This window comes from Panthera pardus, unplaced genomic scaffold (assembly GCF_024362965.1).
Source record: "Panthera pardus isolate Hobbes unplaced genomic scaffold, ASM2436296v1 HiC_scaffold_17, whole genome shotgun sequence".
Lineage (NCBI taxonomy): Eukaryota > Metazoa > Chordata > Mammalia > Carnivora > Felidae > Panthera > Panthera pardus.
Genome location: NW_026526732.1, coordinates 108785236 through 108793062, shown reverse-complemented (window position 1 = coordinate 108793062; position 7827 = coordinate 108785236). Strand labels below are relative to the sequence as shown.

Genomic DNA, 7827 nt, shown 5'->3' with positions numbered 1-7827 from the left:
ATGCCGTGATAGAACCATGGAAAACCCAGGACAAGAGTGTTGGCTGCAAATATTTTTGGAAAAAAAGGAACATTTTGTTTTCTCTCTGAAAGAAATCTCACCTGGTTCTTGTCCTCGGAGACATTCAACAGAGGGTGTGCTGTCTCAGGGTTCAGAGAGTGTCTGCTTGAAATTTTTAGACACTTTTCTGCCAAGCAGGATTCAGGGGAGGAAACCTGCAGCCTCCTCCTCTTCATTCAAAACAGACGTCATTAGTGTTGAATGTGTGACAGCCGGTCCCGTTCAGACAGCACACTGTCCTCTGCTACTTTACTCAGAGGACCTTTGTCCTTTGAAAATGTCCTTTGAAAATGCTGGTAGGTTTGCACCGCATTTCTACTGAATGTCCTTCTCTTCCTGGGCTAACCTTGGAAGAACTGCTACTTGGCCACGTTCTAGAAGTTGCTTCTGGCCCTCAAATTCAGAGGGTAATTCCAGCCTTCCTTTGCAACTTCCTTCTCAGCTCTGAGGGTGTTTTGCTTTGAATGCTTATTAATCTCTGACATATCAGCCACCTGCTTTTCAGGGACCCGAGAGCCCTGGCCTGCGGTGAGGGGCAGCCTGCCCTGGGGCCTTGCCAGCACACACGTGGGTCACCTCCGGGACCTCCTCATGGAGCAGGGTCAGGACCTGGTTGTGCTTCTCACACAAAGGGCTCTGCCCACCCCTTCTCCTTGCTTCTGGTGGATGGGAAGTAGCTGGGAAGTGTCCGTCACCCTTCCAGGCTGCCCCTGGACAGCGGTGACTGCAGACGGGTGACGGGACCTGTCCTGTAGGTGAGCCCAAGACGGCCGGCTGCAGCCGCCTCGCAGGCTGAGCGCACACGCCGGCTGCCTGGGTCCCCGCTCGTCCAGCACACGGGGCACTTGGCTTCTGCCTGGGGTCCTCCCGGGCTAGGCCCAGCAGGCTTCCTGCAGGAACCTGGGCTCCCCAGAGACAGGTGCATACACCCTCACATGTCAGTCCTCACCGTGCTGGCGCCTCCTAGCATCCTGGGAATCTTCGGGCCTTTGGATTGCAGCTGCCGGGAGGCGCCCTTCCTGGGCCCAGGCCATGGCTCAGCTGGACAGATGCTCCCGCCTGGATCAGTGCCTCTGCTGATGCTCGCTTATCCTCGCAGGCAGCAGAAAACTGGGTTTAGAGTTTATCTAGTTTTGATAAGTTTAAATTGACATAGCTTCCTGTGGGCACTTTCTACTCTCTTGGACACAACTGCTCTGGAACATGAATTGCATCAGGTTCAGTCCTGCCTTGGCGTTGACACCTTTTGTACATCCCATAGTGTGTCACTGGCTGTGAGCTGCTTCCATCATGTCCCCAGACCGCCTGGCAATGTGGCTCCCTTTCAACTGAGGGCAATTCTGCCATGAAGGGAATGGCTGTGAACCTTGGAGCCCACACTCGTTCCAACTAGGGTTTGGATTGAAGCCCCAGCAGGTAAAGAGCGTGTGGGCAGGTCACCAACAGCGTTCATACAAGAGTCCATTCATGATTGTGTGCAAGGACAGAAGGACGGGACCTAGAGTTCTTTACACAACACCTCAGTGCAATCACACATGCACACACACACAAACACACACATGCACACACGCACATGCACACATGCACCTCACACACACATACACACATACAAACATCATGTCATTTCCCTAATTCATCAATTAAGTAAACATTCAGGTTTCTTACTGCTTTTCTCGTCATCATATTGCTATTTGTACTCACTTGAAGGATCATCATTTCTTATCAACAATAAATTCAAATAAAGGCACATTGACACAATATTCACTACATGTAACTTCCCCTTTGTAATTGTCAACACAGTGTTTGTAAAATGCCATACCTATCCTAGAGCTTTTGGTAACTCCCATGAGACAAAATGAGCAAGTAGTGTAAATATTGACACTGTGTTTTAAGCGTAGAGCACAAATACAATCTAATTTCACAGATAATAAGGAACCAAAGGAGGGACTTGAAGCAGATATTCTAATATTTTTACACATGTGCATAGTCTACTGTTCTAATACTGAAAGGAATATTTTATTACTGCTAAATATTAATATTTATTTTCCACTTGCGCATATAGAGGAAAAATGAATGTACTACAATAGAATGGATGTGTAGAAATGGCGTGTTGACATCTATATCAACAAGTAAATTTAGTTCTTCTACTTGGTGAATATCCAGTCTGTTATTGTAGACAATAAACCATGTATGCAAATCAATACAGATTTGCTTCTTTCAAGAACAATTGCAACTGGAAATAAACTAACTTGCCTATTCCTAGAGCAACACAGAGACCAAGTTACATTTCACTCACCTTTATTCGCCTTCCCTGTGGATTCAAAGCTATTTCCCTACCTCCACTGCAAGTTACTGCCTAAATACAGCTCTGGGGATAGGAACGCAGACATGTAGGATCAGTGCCTGCAGGAAACGCAAAGGTTGACTCGACCAGCACTGGGGCATCCGTACGTTTTTCTTAAGAGAAAGGACACTTTCTCAGGATGACTTCACACGTCCTCATGTGACACCAGAGATCTGCACCTTGCCTCTCGGAGGTAGAAGATGAAGGCAGTCACAAACTCTCAGTATGGTTTCCCGAATACAATGACCTGCCTCTGTGACTCTGAGACCCTTACGAGCAGGCGAGGGGGTGCCGTGACTCTGAGCTGGGGCTGGGCTGGCACACAGAACCAAGTCCCTTCCTCCGCTGACGTCTCTGGGGAACGGATGCCCCACACTCTTAATGAGCCCTTGTCACTGAGCTGCCCAGACGTGGCAATCCTCAGGGACAATGACTGTGGAGGACAATGCCAGACAGACCTAATCTGTCTCTTCTGTTAGTTCACGTATCTCATAGAGGACAAGTAACTCCCTAGACCTCCCCAGATAACTTAGCTCACATCTGTGAATGACCTACATGTTTTATAGAGCACTGAAGATTTTTTCCTCATAACTGACCAAAATATGTACATATAAATATGTAAGGATGAATCCATTCCCTTACTTAATTTTAATTTTAAATATGGGAATAAATTCTTCATTTAATCTCATTCATAATGACCTTATATTGGATCACAGAGCTAATAATGAAGCACATTCTAATCTTTAGCATGAATATAAAGGAGGGCAACCAAATTCTACCAAACTTCCAATATAGTTATGGGGAAAAAGTCTTAAATCCTCTAAAACACTGTTCAGTTTGTACCCGCGGGTTTTAACGATGAACTGAAATAAATTTTTACAATATCTATTTTTTAATACAATGTGCATGGGTTTTTTGAAACCCAGCTAGTCTCTGCAATCAAATTCGAAATCTTTTTAAAATAAACATATATATTTTAATTTACATCCAAATTGTGAGCCTATAGTGCAACAATGATTTCAGGAATCGAACCCAGTGATTCATCCCCTACACATGACTCCCAGGGCTCGTCACAAGTGTCTTCCTTAATGCCCCTTGCCCATTTAGCCCATCCCCCCTCCCACAACCTTTCAGCAACCTCAGTTTGTTCTCTGTATTTACCAGTCTCTTATGTTTTGCCCTCCTCCCTGCTTTTACATTACTTTTGCTTCCCTTCCTTTCTGTTCATCTGTTTTGTATCTTAAACACCTCATATGAGTGAAGGCATTTTGTCTTTCTCTGACTTCTTTCACTTAGCATAATACCCTCATCCACGTTGCTGCACATGGCAAGATTTCATTCGTTTTGATTGTTGAGTAATACTCCATTGTATATATCTTCTTCATCCATTCATCTGTTGATGGATATTTGGGCTCTTTCTATAATTTGGCTATTGTTGATGGTGCTGCAATAAACATTGGGGTGCATGTGCCCCTTCGACACACTACACCTGTATCCCTTGGATAAATACCTAACAGTGCAATTGCTGTATTTTAGGGCAGTTCTATTTTTAACTTTTTGTGGACCCTCCAAACTATTTTCCAGAGAGGCTGCACCAGTTTGCATTCCCACCAGCAGTGCAAAAGAGATCCTCTTTCTCCAAATCCTTGCCAACATCTGTTGTTGCCTGAGGTGTTAACTTTAGCCATTCTCACAGTCATGAGGGGGTATCTCATTGTGGTTTTACTTTCTATTTCCTTGATGATGGGTGATATTGAGCATTTTTTCATGTGTCTGTGGGCCATTTGGATGTCTTCTTTGGAAAAGTGTCTATTCATGTCTTTTTCCCATTTCTTCACTGGATTATTTGTTTTTTGGGGTGTTACGTTTGATAAGTTCTTTATAGATTGCGGATGCTATCCCTTTATCTGATACGTCATTTGCAAAAATATTCTCCCATTCCATTGGTTTCCTTTTAGTTTTGCTGATTGCTTCCTTCGCTGTGCAGAAGCTATTTATCTCGAGTTCATTATGAATCAATAGTTGATTTTTGCTTTTGTTTCCCTTGCCTCCGGAGGTGGCTCAGGTCTTGTTCTCAAGGTCCATGAGTCCGAGCCCCATGTCAGGCTCTGTGGTGACAGCTCAGCTCCTGCAGCCTGTTTCAGAGTCTGTGTCACCCTATCTGTGTCTCTGCCCCTTCTCCCTCTCTAATAAATAAATATTTAAAAAACCTTTTTAAAAAGAAAAAAGAAGGAAACTAAGGCAAAAGAGCATGATCCAAGAATGAGAGAACTGATATTGGCGAGAGTACAGAGAACGAGGAACCTTCCTGCACTGCTGGTGCGAATGCAAACTGGTGCGGCCACTCTGGAAAGCGGTATCTAGATTCCTGAAAAAATTAAAAACAGAAATACCCTATGACCCAGCAATAGTGCTACTAGGTATTTATCCCAAGGATACAAAAGTGCTGATTCACAGGGGCACATGCACCCCAAAGTGGATAGCAGCACCATCGACAAAGCCAAAGTATGGAAAGAGTGCAGATGTCCACTGAGAGACGAATGGGCAAAGAAGATGTGGAACATATATACGATGGAATATTACTCAGCATGAAAAATGAAGTGCAAATTGCCATTTGCAATAACGTGGATTGAACAAGAGTATGTTATGCTAGGCGAAATTAGTCAAAGAAAAACAAATATCATATGACTTCACTCATATGTTGAATTTAAGACAGAAAACAGGTGACCATAAGGCAGGGAAGGAAAATAATATGAAAATGGGTATGAGGACATAACATAAGAGACTGTTAAATACATAGAACAAACTGAGGTTGTTGCACGGGTTTTGAGGAGGGGAATGGGCCAATTGGGCAAGGGTCTTTATGGAGGACACTTGTCGGCATGAGCATTGGGTGTTCCATGTGTGGGATGAATCACTGGAATCTACTCCCGAAATCATTACTGCACCATACCTTAAGTAACTTGGATGCAATAAAAAAAAATTAATACATTGAAAAATAAAAGAAAGACTACAATGTCACATTCACTTGTTATGGGATGTTTCTATTTCTTACTCATCACTCAGAATTGTATAACACTTATCTCATAATGAGATGGCTACTTGTAAAGATAAGACATAAGGAGATTTTTTTACAATTAACATACAATCCTATTTTGTTTAAGTTTCCTCCTGGGGAATCTGAGCAATCTGCACAGGACATGGGATTTCCTGGAAATAGTATTCATTTCCCATATTTTCATAGTATGTCACCACATTCAAATATATGGGGCCCTTGGAGGATGTGAGATATAAAGGCCATGATCACTTGAGGCCTGGATAAAAGAATTTGAAAATGGTATGAAAAGAGGATCTCAATATATTTTACCCTTTAAAACGTTTCCTGTGTTACTATAGGTAAAATATGTAGAATATGAAATAGGACTTGGGTCATGTATTGTTCCTCCATGATAATGTCCCCAAAAGTCATTTGTAATGAACGGGTTGGCTCACGAACTGAATCTCACCAACGTGCACACCGCACATTGGTGCTTCTCCGACTTTGCACATAATGACACGTGAGCACCACCTGGCATGTTACCAGCTCAAGGTCCCAGTGTCACTGGCAGGTATGCATCACGCCCTCCCCCTCCGTGACATGAAGGCTACATAAAACCATTGTCATACCTGTGAGGTCACACGAGGGCCTGATATCTGAATGGCTTTATCTGGATTGATGTTAGTAGGTTTTTCTTTGACCTAAAAATTTTTTTACACTGTTGCCCCACCTACTTGTGTCAAAGAGCTGTGATACAGTCAACTTATGGACCTTCTATCAGAGCCATGATCAAAATGCAAGAAAAATGGATATGCCTCCAGCAATTGTTAGAAAACACTAAAATATTAATATTTCTGGTGTGCTTGGGTGGCTCAGTCAGTTAGGCATCCAAATCTTGATTTTGGCTTGGGTCATGTTGTCACAGTTTGTGAGTTCCAGCCCCTAATCGGACTCTGTGCCGGCCGCTCAGATCCTCCTTGGGATTGTCCCTCTCTTTGGCTCTCTCTGCCTCTCGCTCACTTCTGTTCTCTCTCTCTCTCTCTCTCTCAAAATAAATAAACATTAAAACAAATTTAATAGATTAATGTTTCTGACACTATCGGTGGCACATATTCTTATTGGCTGTGTTTTTATCATATGTGTGTAGATGTCTGTTTGCAATTAGGAAAGAAATAGTGCTCCCAAAAGGGAATGAAATAACAAAATCTTGTGGAAGTTTTTGAAAAAATAATATGATGCAGATGCTCTAAATCAGAATCTCTGGAGGCTGCAATGAATCCATGAACTCAGAGATTGAACACTCACTTGCATGAAAGGAGACAAGAAAATCCCCTTGAGAGCTGTCAGGGGAAATGTTGTATGACACGTGCAGGACACAAAAGCATAAAGACTCTGAACTCAAATTCTTCCATCAGAGGGTCTTGCCCCCCAGTCATTTGGAGTCATAGCCCCCACAGAACACCTTCCTCATTGCTCCCGTCACATCCTTGTTCCGCAGGGTATATATGAAGGGGTTGACCATGGGGGTGACGATGGTGTAGAAGAGAGAAATGAACTTGCCCTGATCCTGGGAGTAGTTGTTGCTGGGCTGCAGGTAAGCATAGATGGCCGTGCCATAGAACAGGGAGACCACAGTGAGGTGGGACCCACATGTCCCAAACACTTTCCTCTGTCCAGCAGCTGACTTTATTCTTAACACTGTCTTGACAATCCGACCATCGGAGAACGTGATTAATGCCACAGGTATGAGGAGAATGATCACACCGACAAAGAAGAGCTCAGACTCATTCACAGTAGTGTCAACACAGGCAAGCTTGAGCAGTGGGGGGATCTCACAAAAGAAGTGGTCTATTTTATTTCTCCCACAAAGTGGTACAAGGAAGGTGAGCACCGTCTGCAACGAGGCGTTGGCAAAACCAATGAACCACGATGCAGAAGCCATCAGGGCACAGAGACGGGGGTGCATGATCACTGCGTAGTGCAGGGGCCTGCAGACGGCTGCATAGCGGTCAAATGCCATCACCCCTAACAGAATGCATTCTGTGCCTCCCAACCCTAGAGCGACAAACAGCTGAGCTACACAGGCAGCAAAGGAGATAGACTTGTCTGCTCCCCTGAGATGAACCAGCAGCTGAGGAACAGTGCTGGTTGTGTAACACAGGTCCAGAAAGCTTAGGTTGGAGAGGAAAAAGTACATGGGAGTCTGCAGGTGTGGGTCCAGGCGGGACAACGCAATGATGCTCGTGTTTCCCAGCAGGGTGAGCAGATAGAAGATCAGAAGAACCACAAAGAGGACGCGCTCCAGCTGAGGCCGGTCAGAGAAACCCAGCAGGATAAAGCCAGTGAAAGAACTTCCATTTTTCAGGTCCATCCTTTCTTACCACAT

General features: G+C 44.2%; 1 pseudogene; it reads right to left on the bottom strand.

Annotated features, from left to right (window-relative positions):
- Window positions 1-6873: 6873 nt before the first annotated feature.
- Window positions 6874-7827, bottom strand: LOC109261527 (putative olfactory receptor 2B8; annotated as a pseudogene).